This window comes from Astyanax mexicanus, chromosome 24, assembly GCF_023375975.1.
Source record: "Astyanax mexicanus isolate ESR-SI-001 chromosome 24, AstMex3_surface, whole genome shotgun sequence".
In the NCBI taxonomy this organism is placed as follows: domain Eukaryota; kingdom Metazoa; phylum Chordata; class Actinopteri; order Characiformes; family Acestrorhamphidae; genus Astyanax; species Astyanax mexicanus.
The window spans coordinates 16,514,607-16,528,073 of NC_064431.1; the positions used below are offsets into that span (position 1 = coordinate 16,514,607).

The 13,467-nt window shown below is 40.5% G+C and overlaps 1 protein-coding gene across 2 annotated transcripts in view; it reads left to right on the forward strand.

Moving 5' to 3' along the window:
* Nucleotides 1-13,467, forward strand: part of LOC103035539 (nck-associated protein 5-like) — a 159,332-nt gene that overhangs the window by 74,751 nt on the left and 71,114 nt on the right. The window lies entirely within an intron of this gene.

Here is a 13,467-nt window from a genome sequence, read left to right on the forward strand (position 1 = left end):
CATCTAATTATCTAAAATTTCCCCCATATATATATATATGTATATATATATATATATATATATTAGGGTTGCAGCGGTAACCGGTTTCACGGTATACCATGGTATTAAAATGCACGGTTATCATACCGTGTGTGTTTGCTTATTACCGGTAAAACGCAAGCCAGCGGAGAAACTCACCCGCGCATGCGCAACTCTGCTCCGCTTCAGCTGCTCAGCACACAGCGGTGAGAACGGCAGAAAGTGCATCAGACTAGAGCTTAGATTCTCTGCCCGAACCAGACCTGACCCGAGGCCCGACCCGAGATCGGGTCCGTTCGGGCCGAGATTTCCCACCACATTCCTCGGGCCGAGTCGGGTTGGGCTCTAGAAAATAGTCTGAGATGTAGGCATCTGTTTTTTAATTATATATTTTATTTTTAAATAAAGCTCTGGTGTGATAATCACTATGTTAATGCTAAGTAACCAATTATTATTGTTAATGAAAACGAACCAAATAACGAAAACTGAAACTTAACTAACTTAATTATAAGCGCTGTTTTCACTCCCGCAGTTCTACAGCGGGGGGTGTTGTGCCGATTCTGTCCGCGAAGCGGGAGTCGGATTGAGCAGGGAGTCGGATTCGGCATAACAGCGGCAGCACGGCTGCACCTCGCGGCCCGCGGTGTTAGTTGTAAGCGCTCGCGATAGCCGCAAAATACGACAGAAAACACTGAGAAACTGCAGAATTATGTATTGGACTAAAATGAGCACGAGGAGATAAAAGAGAACCTTTACCTGTGAGTAGCTCACATCAGAACACGCAAATCTCTCTCTCTCTGTGTCTCTCTCTCTCGCACGTGAACTTCTCCGCACTGTGTTTAGCTGCTCTTAAAAATAATTTTAATTAAATAATAGTTCTATGCTTCTATGTTAGTGTTAATTTACATAATTCTGATCATATTTCGCTCATTCAAACAGCCTGAAAACAGACTTGTAATCTTGTAATCAACAAGCTTGTAATCAATGTGGCCGTAGTCACAGCTAAAGGAGGAAATACATCAAACCTGTTCTCCCATCTTCGAAAACACCACCCCGCTGTGCAGCGCAAAGTATGTGTTCAGTTTAAAATTTTAATCTGAACATAAATAAAACCTCTTTGTAGTCGTGCATAACCCATGCGGTAAGCGCCCGCAAAAGCGCTGAGTTATCCGAAATTCGGGCACGCAGGTGCTGGCGTGAAGTGCGTGCTACGATGGATTCACGTGTCCGTGTAAAGGTCCTGGCCGGACTGGACGTGAAAGACGCCATTCATTTACATGCGTTCATTTTCAAATTCTGACGTGCCTGTTTTTCATATGTTGAAGGTTTTAAGTAGTGAAAGCCTTAAAATAGAAATCTCTATTGTGAGGATCATGTCAGAAATAAATCCCCTCTTTCTGCAGTATCTGGTTATATACCAACTTTTTTTTATATATACACTCTTAATGCCCTTAAGAGTAGTGGAAAAACATGGTTTCCTTCACCTGATGGTGTAGTTTCTACAATAAATAGTTAATTGAACAAAAAAATAATAATATATGTAACAAACTGTGATACCGTGATAACCGTGATACCGCGGTATTTTCCGAGACGGTTATCATACCGTGAAAATCTCATACCGTTGCAACCCTAATATATATATATATATATATATATATATATATATATATATATATATATATTTTATTATTATTATTATTTATTTTATTTTTTTTTTTTTAACCTAAATAGAACCCAATGAAAAATAGCAAGGGGATCTGTTCCAGCTGATGGGGATTCAATAAATAAACAAATACCATCTATTTTAGACTATAAGGTGCACTTAAAATCCTTAAATTTCCCCAAAAATCATCTGTGCGCTGTATCCAGGGTGTGTTATGTAGGAAGTGCAGTGTTATACTGGAGTATATTCAGTTTAGTTCTCCTGCAGTATTAGCATTAGCCGATAACTGTGCTAAGGGCTAGTTCTTTTGACATTCAGAGGTGACTATTATCGGCCTGTAGCCTGCTGCTAACCCCCCTGGCTAGCACTGCTGGAGCAAGCATTAGCATTAGGCGCTAACTGCGCTAAGCACTAGCTAGCATTTTTGCTGTTCAGAGGTGAGTATTTTCAGACTGTAGTCTGCATGTTTATCATGTGGGACGAACCGCTAGCTAATATCACCCTGGCTCAGTTACATCTAAGCTTACTGTAAATAAACAGAAGCGCTTTACTCAACCAAATAAACAGTTTTCAGGAGAGAAATCTGTGTAGATTAGCATCCAGCGCTTGTTTGGCTTTAAAATATTTTTTATTATTTACAGTATTGTTTACTTTACTTAGCTTAGCTTTACTGACTTAGAATTAGAAGAAAAACATGGCAACACCTTTGTTTCTTACTAGGCCTGTCACAATAATCACATCATCGACTTATCGCACAATAAATGGACATGACCTCGATCAAATTTGATATTGTCTATTGTGTTTATTTGTATGTTTGTACACATATATAACAAAGAAGGGTATTTTAGCCAGCAATACCAGACTTAAGTAACTGAGACTCCATACACACAGTGTGGACTGCAGCAGGTGAAGAAAAAAAAAATATTTCCAAAACTATGATTATTAAAATGTAGTTTTCTTTAAAGGGTATCATTTCTTTTGTTTTTTGTGGTTTGTTGGTTCTTTTTTGTATAGTCTATTATTATATCAGTGACATAAAATGGTCTGTGTAATCCAGTGCACCTTATAGTGCAAAAAATACAGTAAACAAACACTAACATGGTGCATCAGACGCAGTAGTGTTGCTGAGATTTTAAAATACTGTTTATATTTATATTTTCTGGCCACTTTATTGGAAAAACCTACTGTAAGAAGGCCACTGTCTGACCACGGCATCAAGTCCAAGTGTGAACCTTCTGTCAACCAGATACCCCAATACCACACACACGACCATCAACACCACCACACCAGTGAGAGTCACTGCTGTGCTGAGAATAGAATATCACTCTAATCATAGTGGTGAATAGTGGTGGTCTTCCAGTGGTCTCTGTGGTGGTGAACGAGGTGATAACTCTGTACAGTAACAGTGTTATAGAGATACAGAGCTGTAGTTCTCCTATAGGGTTTCTGATAAATCATACTACAAAGAAGCAGCCTTTTCACTATATGGTTCACTACATCAGTCCTAATCAGTGATTATAGGTAGCAGAGTAACAGAATCAAATCGTGTGTTTAACTGTAAGAGTTTATGATAGTTTAATGCTTATAGTTAAAGTAAATATTATGTCTGTTTTCGGTTAATAAACTCTCGCACTGTTGTTATAAAGTGAGTAAATTAAGCTGTATGTGCTGCAGCAGGATATATGAGGCTGTGTAAGGCGCTGCACTTGTTAACTAACAGGTGTGTGTAATTGATGTGGACTGAGCTCTAGCTCGTTAATTGCCGCATAATGTGTGTAATTTGTTTTGGAGGGCACTGCCAGTTTCAGTTATCCACCACAAGGAGGCTCTGTTCTCCTCTGCAGTAAATTACAGCCCTCAGATCAGATTTACAGGGATTTACAGCAGGTTCTCTGTCTGATTCGGATTTTATTTAATGTACAATGTGTCAGACGAGTGTTTAAGCCATTTAGGGGTACCTTTCAGAGGCGTAGGAGCGGGTTTGAAATGGGGGGGGGGGGGGGGGGGCATCTGCTAATATGAATCAAAGCCCACCCTGTAGTGACCTAAAACAACATTTACAGACATTTACATGCAATGTCTGAAATATATATACATACATGACAAATACACATATGACAAAAAAATGATCAGTTATCGCCTAATATTTGAAATAATATAAAAACAGATTTTATTATTATTATTATAATTATTTATTGGCGCGTCAATTCTGTTCTACACTCTTTAAAAAAAACTCAGTAGTGTTGTCTTGTCTTTTTTTTCTAATAAAAGCAGTTCTCACGAAGGTTTTCTTTTATTAAAAGAATGTAACTTTTCGTTTCATAGAGATTTTTGGCCGCAGTTAATATAAATATAAAAAATCCCTTGTTAGCAGAACAAGACACTATCCAAAAGTCATTTTTATTGCAGTATTTTGTATTGTTGAGATTCATTGCTCTCATCACTGACCACGCATGTAAATCCAGTGTTGTGCCGAATTCAGCACCCACACCAGGAAAAGCACCCCCTCTCAGGAGTGCACACCCACGTCTTCTTGATAAAAGCAGAAATAATTGCTTTAGCTAACTCTAAATAGAAATGAGCTCCCGAGAGGGGGTGATTTTCATGGCGCGGTTGCAGGTTTCGGCACGCTTTTAACACGTCCCACCCATCCCCCCCGGTTACTATGCCAGTGGTACTTTTAGTACCTTTACTACCTTTTAGTAGCATTTTTTGGCGGGTATAGCTGTAAAATCATGCTGTACAGTGTGCTGTTCAGTGCTGTTCAGTGTTTTAAGCCCTTATCAATTAACACTTTTGTCACTGAATGCAATCAAATCCTCACAGCAATTCTGAATTCAGAATCTAGTAGAAAGTCTTCTAAAGAAGAAACACACAGTTACACCAACACAGTATTTTTTAGTATTAAAACAATGAATGATCAGGTGTCCCAATACTTTTCACACATTCAGTGTGACTAGGTATACTGGTAAGTGTGGAGTGAGGAGGTTTTTGGTGGATCAGAGGTTTAGGGGTGCTGGGCTCCCAATAAACCCCAGCCACACCTACCTCCCTAAAAAAAAAAACCTGTAACTTAAATTGAGGATTTCCCAGAAGGTGTGAGCGTATCATGTTAGAAGAAATAGAATTATTAAAAGAGAACATTGGTGTAAAATGGACTTTTTGTGTAGTAAAACATGATAAAAAGTACTTACCTTTGATGAATAGCACATCTCCGTTCTCCCACAGCGTTCTGAGATCCAGACATTTTAACAGTTTGTCCAAACACCCTCAGACTGGGTGACACAGAGCATTATTTGCTCCGATAAATCACACACCACCTTGCTAGAATCTGGAGCCCTGACATTTAAAATAAAGCATTAATAACTTAAAAAGTGCACAAGAAGCTCATGAAAAACCACTGCTTGCATCCCGTAACGCGAGCTTTAGCTCTGAGCGCTGATAATGACAGACATATATACATAGACTCTGCATAGCCTGCCTCATGGCGTAGGAGGTGTGCACCTACTTTGAGCTGGATAACAGTAAAAAAAAAAATATCAAGGCAAATAATGCTCTGTGTCACCCAGTCTGAAGGGTGTTTGGAGAAACTGTTAAAATTTCTGTATCTCGGAATGCTGTAGCAGACTGGAGGTGTGCTATTCATCAAAGGTAAGTACTTTTTATCATGTTTTACTACAACAAAAATCCATTTTACACTGGAGTTCTCCTTTAAGATTCAAATCAGACACACAAATTATAGTGTACCTTATTTTTCGCACTAAAAGGCACACCAGATTATGCACACTATTAAGGCACACTATAAATAAACATCTTTTTTTTGTCTATTTTCACACATAAGGGGCACCGGATTATGAGGTCCATTATTCGACACTAGTAAGGAACAGGGGTGTCTTCATGTTGGGTGGCAAGACCTGTAAAGCAAAGCTAATTTAAGTAAAATAAAAAAATGGCCTGCTCTGACTGCCTCTTTTCCAACTGCTGCTGATGCAGCATTGCCGAGTAGCATCACAGCGCTCTCAGAGGAAAGCGCAGCGACTTATACATCAGCTCACAGATGCCTTGTGCTGATCATTATCACCCTTTGGAGTGATGAGGAGAATATGAGAACATGCCTTCTCTAACCAGATCACTCTGATGAGCGCGGTCTACCCACCCAGAGAGAGCAAGGCCAATTGTGTTCTCGCAGCAACGGCAGCTAGTGGCAAGCTGCCTGACCAGGATTCTCCCGATCATAGTGGCAGCGCCTTAGACTGCTAAACCACTTGGTGCACCAATGTTCGGAATTCTTAATGTAGTAGGAAGTCTTCCATAGAGAGTAGACACAGTTACTCCAACAAAAGTTACATGATAAACTTAATTCTTGAAAAAAATGAATGATAAATGTTTAGATGACCAGTACATTACAGTAACAGTCAAAAACAGTTTGGGCACGCCTTAAATTTAGTGGTTTTTTTCATTATTACATTTTCAAAGTCATCCAAACTATGAAGAAAAACCCATGGACTTATTTAGTAAACAAAAAAACTGTTAAACAAACCAGAATATATTTTATTATATTATATTATATTTTAAAATATTATATGTTATATTCTTCAACACCTTTTGCTTATATAGAGACAGGTTTGCAAATATTTGCTTTTTTTTTTTGTTCACCTTTATGAGGTAGACCATCTAAAACGTTATGATGAAACTGGCTATCATCAGGAGCGCCCCAAGAAAGAAGACCAAGAGTTACCTCTGTTGCACAGGATCAGTACGTCAGTTACCAGCCTCAGAACCTGCAAGTTAGCAAGAGCACTCCAACTAAAGGTCCCGGTGTCACTGGCTCAGTTCTAGAATGCGAGAGTATAGAACCGGACAGGGGCGTAAAGAAGCGATATTGGGGTTTTAATGAGGAATGTATGGCGGGGCGGCGCTGTGACAGCATGACGAATGGTGTGGAGAGGTGGATGGTGTGGTTGGTGTAGTTCTGCATACATTACATATTTAAATTCTGTGTGTTTTTTTTCTTCTGCAGCGTAAAGGGTTGCATTAGTGCAGGAACGCCAGCGTTCCTCAGTGTTCTGCAGTGTTTACAGAGTGTTTGTGTGCGTATGCTTGGACGTGGACGTTTCTGATGCGCCCTTGTTTGCGTACGCTGCCCTTATTGAGATGTATCTCACGCCTGGCGGTGGTGGCGGGAGCGGCAGTAGCTGCGGCAGCAGCGTCTGCAGCCAATTTCAATCTGTTGTGCTTTCCTTCGCCCGTACCGCAGGTGACTGATGGGCGCCGCTCGCCCGTAAGTGCCTGCGCTAAACCTCCAGCGCCCTAGCCTCCGCCGCCAACCCTAAACCCTTCCTTCCCCTCCTCGTCCTCCGCCCTCGTTCCTCCGCCTCCTTCTCCTCCTCCTCCTCCACCCGCCGCTTCCAGAGCACCCCGTCCTTTATATTCATGCTGCCACTGCGAATGCATAGATGCGATATAAATTCCAATTAACCGCACGCTTCCTCTTTATCTGCGAACACAAGAGGATGTGTGCGGCACGGCGGGCGCATTACCAAACACTTCCTAATACCACCCTGTCTGCTGCTGCCAGCGCGAATAAAACTCCATTTCCTCTCCCCACTCGTTACACTTTGATTTTTTGAGAGGCTTTTAAAGCAATTGAAAAAAAAAAAAAAAAAAAAGTCGCAAACCCTTGTGATCCAGAAGTGCTCTCACCCTCAGAACCGAGTTATACAGATCTATCTTCCACCCATCAGCAGGGTATACTGGCACCACCTGCCTCACAACGCCCGGCACCAGCTAGGGGACGAGCTTACAGTGGCCTGGCCGGGAGGAGGTGCCCAACAAGTAGAAACTTAGAGCACTGAAATCAGGAAATAAAGGAACGTTAAGTCATGAAATGTGCAAATATCAGCTCCATCACCCTACCTCCACCATGTTTAGAAGCTGTGCTTTAGTTTGTGAGACCATTTAAATATGAGAAGTTTTTTTTTTTATTTTACAAAATTTAAAACCTCTGGAATATAATTCAAGCTGAACTGCTTGAATTTTTTGCACCAGAAGTGGCATAAAGTTATCTAAAAGCAGTGTGTAAGACTGGTGGAGGAGAACATGCTAAGATGCATGAAAACTGTGATTTAAAAAAACAGGGTTATTCCACCAAATATTGTTTTCTGAACTCTTAAAACTTTATGAATATTAACTTGTTTTCTTTGCATTATTTGAGATCTGACAGTTCTGCATCTTTTTTGTTGTTTCAGCCATTTCTTACTTTCTGCAAATAAATGTATTAAATTACAATATTTTTATTTGGAATTTGGGAGAAATATTGTCCGTAGTTTATAAAATAAAACCACAATGTTTATTTTACTTAAACATATATCTATAAATAGCAAAATCAGAGAAACTGATTCAGAAGCTGAAGTGGTCTCTTAATTTTTTTCAGAGCTTTATTTCCTCCAGACCATTTAAATGGTCATCCCCCCTTTGTGAGCATGTGTGCATTACCAAGTGCAAAACACTTTCTGAGATTTTTATACACAGCAAATTAAGTTCTGATATAAGAAAGAGATCACTTTAAGAAGAGATGTGTCCATTTTATTATGCATTATTTATTCCAGCACCCCACGTTGTTTTTATTTCCCCTCAAATATACAATTATATATTAGAATTTAAGTGACACCACTAATAAATATAGTAGCATTTAACATTTCTCACATGCATTATTTTATTTATTTTAAAATTTTGCATCTTTAAAAGAATGTTTTAGTGTGTGTGTTTGTGTAACTAATCTGTAAGTATTTATAAACCCTGTAGCATTGCATTGGTTCTGCGGGTTAGTTCTGTTTTCCAGGATATTTTAGTACGAAAACACAAACACGCAGTCATGCATGTGCGCACACACTCTCAGTCGGTGTGTGTGTTTGTTTGTGTGTGTCTATGCGGGGCTCATCAGTGAGCTGTAACGGATCTGTAATGGTTGATCACGGAGGCGTGCGCTGATCCGGGTTCTGGTGATTGGACTGAAGGAGCAGGTGTTCATTAAGCAGCGAGCGCACGCTGTACCGATATTTATGGATTTACTGACTTACTGAGCGCTGAGATCCAATATAAACACCCACAGCTGCCTGTACCGCTGACCCGCACTCCAGAACCCGCCCTCCCACAGTGGGCTCAGTGTGTAACTGATATTATTCATTTTCTTGCTGTTTATAAAATTAATATTTAACAAATTAAACATTAAATATTAACTCCAATCTCATCTGATTACACCTGGACTCATTTTAGTAAAAAGTGTAAAAAAAAGAATCTGATCCATATACAGCTCTGGAAAAACTTAAGAGACCACTTCAGTTTCTGAATAAATATGCTATTTATAGGTATATGTTTGAGTAAAATGAACATTGTTGTTTTATTCTATAAACTACAGACAACAATGTCATTTAGAGCATTTATTTGCAGAAATGCAAAGAAAACAAGTTCAATTTTTAAGAGTTCAGAAATCAACATTTGGTGGAATAACCCTGTTTTTTAATCACAGATTTTTTATGAATCTTGGCATGTTCTCCTCCACCAGTCTTACACACTGCTTTTGGATAACTTTATGCCTTTACTCCTGGTGTAAAAATTAAAGCAGTTCAGTTTGGTTTGATGGCTTGTGATCATCCATCTTCCTCTTGATTATATTCCAGAGATTTTCAAATTTGTAAAATCAACTTATTGAATAAGAAACTTATTGTTTTTAAGTGTTGTATGAGGTAGATTTATATTATCTAGATTCAAAATGCGTAGTGGACCTAAAGTGGATTATAAGGATTGTAAAATTAGGTTGATTTGTATGTTTTTGTTACATTGTACAGATTGATTTTCAAAAAATGTGTGTTGATCATTTATATGCACACGGTTATCAGTAGTAGATAAATGAAGCTCTGTGGTTCATAAACATACACTAGTAGTCAAAAGAGTGAGTGCTTAGCGTGGTTAGTGGCTAATGCTAATACTGCTCCAATATTGGTGCTGGAGAACTAAACTAAAAATCCTGTATTTCGATTATAATACACACTAAAAAGATGATTTTTAGGAAAATTAAAGATGTTTAAGTGCACCTTATAGTGCGAAAAATACAGCATTATGCATTTATAATAGTGAGATACGCAGATAGAGTACAACACTTCTGACATCAATCCTTATATGTAAACTAATAATAAAAAAACAATACTATGTTTTTGAAAAAATTGATACGAAATCGATGCTAAACAAAATATTGTAATACTTTGATATATCACTATAATGTGATGATAGGTGCTTTTTTTTACAGGGACTGTGCAGTGTGTATATCATCAAGGAGGAAATTTAGTGCCAAAAATAATTATAATAATATGATTGTGATTGTGTTAGAGAGTGCTGATGTGGGTCGATACTTTGTGTTGTCTTTGTTAAAGGGAAACTGCGTTTGAATGATCTTTCAGGCCAGGTTGTAAAGTGCCATCAGCTACTCTCGTCTTTTCCCGTAATCAATTCTGCTTCTGTCCCTCCTTTAATGATCCCAGAGAAGAACTGATCTCGCTTTCTTTCACAGACGTGTTTCTTTCCCTCATTCCGTTAAAATCCGTTCGGCCGGCGCGTGCTCTCGCGCTCAATTACGCCGCGGGTCGATCTCTGAGGGAAAACAGTTGACACTTCTTTTCTCGGCGATCGCCGGCGGTACCGAGCGGTTCCGGCTCGTTAAGAGGAAACGGGTCCGGAGCGTTAAGTACGAGCAGGGCGGCCGAAGATTTCCCACCGGCTTAGTTACCGAAACCCCCTCCCCCTCAAACACCCGCACTGTCAATCTCTCGCTCTCAGATAACGTCCAGCTTAAAGAAACAGATCGTTTGTTTCTTTTTTTTTCGTACAGTCTGTGGTTTTCAAACGCTGCATTAGCAGAAAAGTGAGCACTTTGCATAAAAAAGCTCGGGTTCTAGAAAGTTCCCTATCTTTCCATCACTGAGCTTCACTAACAGCATCTGTACCTGTGCTTATATAACAAAAACCCACACAATTCTATTCTACACCTCTCTCTTTATCCTTAGGGGGTGTTCCGGCTTGGGAATGTCCCCCACCCATGTACTAGTGCATCTCAAAAAATTTGAATATCATTAAAAAAAAGTTACTTTATTTCAGTAAAGAAATATGAGTGAAACTCATATTATATAGATGTATTACACACAGAGTGATCTATTTTAAGCGTTTATTTCTTTTATTGTTGATGATTACGGCTTACAGCCAATGAAAACCCAAAAATCAGTGTCTCAAAAAATATTTGGCAGTGTGCCAATTCCTGCTGGAAAATGAAATCTGCAACTCCATAAAAGTTGTCAGCAGAGGGAAGCATAAAGTGCCGAAAGATTTTCCGGGAAAACTCTGGAGACTGAGATGATCATTCCAGAATGTTGTACTTGTTCCTCTGCATGAATGGTTTAGTGGATTTTGAGCAGTGTTTTGGGGTTAGGGTTGTTGTCTTGTTGAAGTATCCAGCCCCGGTGCAACTTCAACTTTAACTTTCTCACTTCTTCTTCAACATTGTTCTCAAGAATCTGCAGATTTTGACTGAAATCCATGCGACCCTCAACTTTAACAAGATTCCCAGTACCTGCACTAAACACACAGCCCCACAGCATGATGAACCACCACCAAATTTTACTGTGAGTAGCAAGTGTGTCTTGGAGTGCTGTGTTCTTTTTTTGCCATGCATAAATAACGGCCCTCCAAATAACTCAATTTAAGATTCATCAGTCCGCAGCACCTTTACCATTTCAGCAGGGAGGCGACATCGGCTGCAGAGTCTGTACGCTAGCAAGGCTTTGGAGGCGACCACAACAACCACTGCTTTCAAGCATTTTCTATGCTAAGTTACTCGCCAACAAGACTGATAAACTGAGACTGCAGGTTACCACACAGCAAGTCTTTGTGATGTATCAAGAATTACAGTATCCAGAGTAATGTCAGCATACCACCAAGAAGGACGAGCCACATCCAACAGGATTAACTGTGGATGCTGTAAGAGTAAGTTGTCTGAAAGGGATGTTCGGGTGCTAACCTGGATTGTATCCAAAAAACTTAAAACCACAGCTGCCCAAATCACGGCAGAATTCAATGTGCACCTCAACTCTCCTGTTTCCACCAGAACTGTCCATCAGGACAATAAATTATTGTGGTCTAAAACCAGGTGTTTCAGTAATATTGTCCAACCCCTGTAGGTGAACAACAGCTGGTGCGCTAACATTAAGGCTGTAAGCAGCCACTGTTCCCTGGACATGGAGTACATGTCTGTTTAGTGCAGGCCCTTTTATTTGCCTTGGGAATTTAATGCTGTAATAATAACTGCTGTATATATTCCACCAGATGCTAATGCTAGCTTGGCCCTGGGACATTCGCATGACAATGTTAGCAGTCAGCATGGCATGTATCCTGAAGCAGTTCATATTGTGGCAGGAGATTTCAATCATGCTGACTTAAAAACTATCCTTCCTAGATTTTAACAGCATGTTAAGTGTGCTACCAGGGGAGAAAATGCACTGGACCAGGTATATTTCAACATAAAGCTATGATACAGGGATAAGCCACTGCCACCTCTGGGCCACTTGCACTTGATACCAGCATATGTTCCTCTCAGAAAAACTGCTCCTACCACATTAAGAACTGTTAAGTCCTGGTCTGAAGGTGCCTCTCAGCAGCTGCAGGACTGCTTTCAGTCAACAAACTGGGAGATTTTTGAGCATCAGGACCTGGAGCAATACACAGCAGCGGTCCTGGGATGCATAAAGTTCTGTACGGACATCACAACTGTGGATAAGAGCGTCCGGATATATCCAAACAGAAAGCCCTTGATGACCAAAAACAGTGCAAAGCCTGCTCAGGAAAAAAAACAACGCCTTCAGGTCTGGGAATGGAGTATCGCACAGTACTGTCGGAGCCAACCTGAAAAAGGGCGCCAGAAGGGCAAAGACTGCATACAAGAAGAAGATTGAGGACTGCTCAATCAGAGCAACAACTACAGACAGGTGTGGCAGGGGGTCCAGCACATTACCAATTACAAACCCAGCAACTTGGTAGGCAACCCGAGGAAAACTGCAGGACCTGATGGTGTTTAAGGACAGGTGCTAAAAGACTGTGCTTTTTTAATTGGCGGGGGTCTTCACTAGGATTTTTAACCAGTCTCTGAGGCAGGCCACTGTTCCACCTTGTCTAAAGTCATCCACGATAGTCCCCCTACCAAAGAAAACTAACATCAGCTGCATGAACGACTACCGCCCATCAGCACTCTCACCTATCATCATGAAGTGTTTGGAAAAACTAGTCAGAACCCACATGATCTCCATCCTTCCTCCCAGGTTAGATCCTCATCAGTTTGCCTAGAGAGCTAACAGGTCAAAAGAGGATGTCATAGCCACTGCTCTCCATGAAACACTGTCCTACCTGGAGTCTTAGGGGAGCTATGTACGGCCACTTATGGTGGACTATAGCTCAGGCTTCATTACCATCCTTCCAGATAGACTTGTGACAAAACTGTCTCACCTGGGAATATCCCACTTCCTATGTCTCTGGATTAAGGAGTTCTTGACAAACCGCTCCCAGAGGGTGAGGGTGGGCCGATAACTGTGTCCCCACACACTCCAGCAACAGAATCCTTAAGTTTGCTGATGACACCGCTGTGGTGGGGCTCGTCTCAAGGGGTGACGAGTCTGCATACCGGGACGAGGTGGAGCGGTTAGCAGGGTGATGTAATGAGAATAACCTGATCCTGAACACTGACGAGA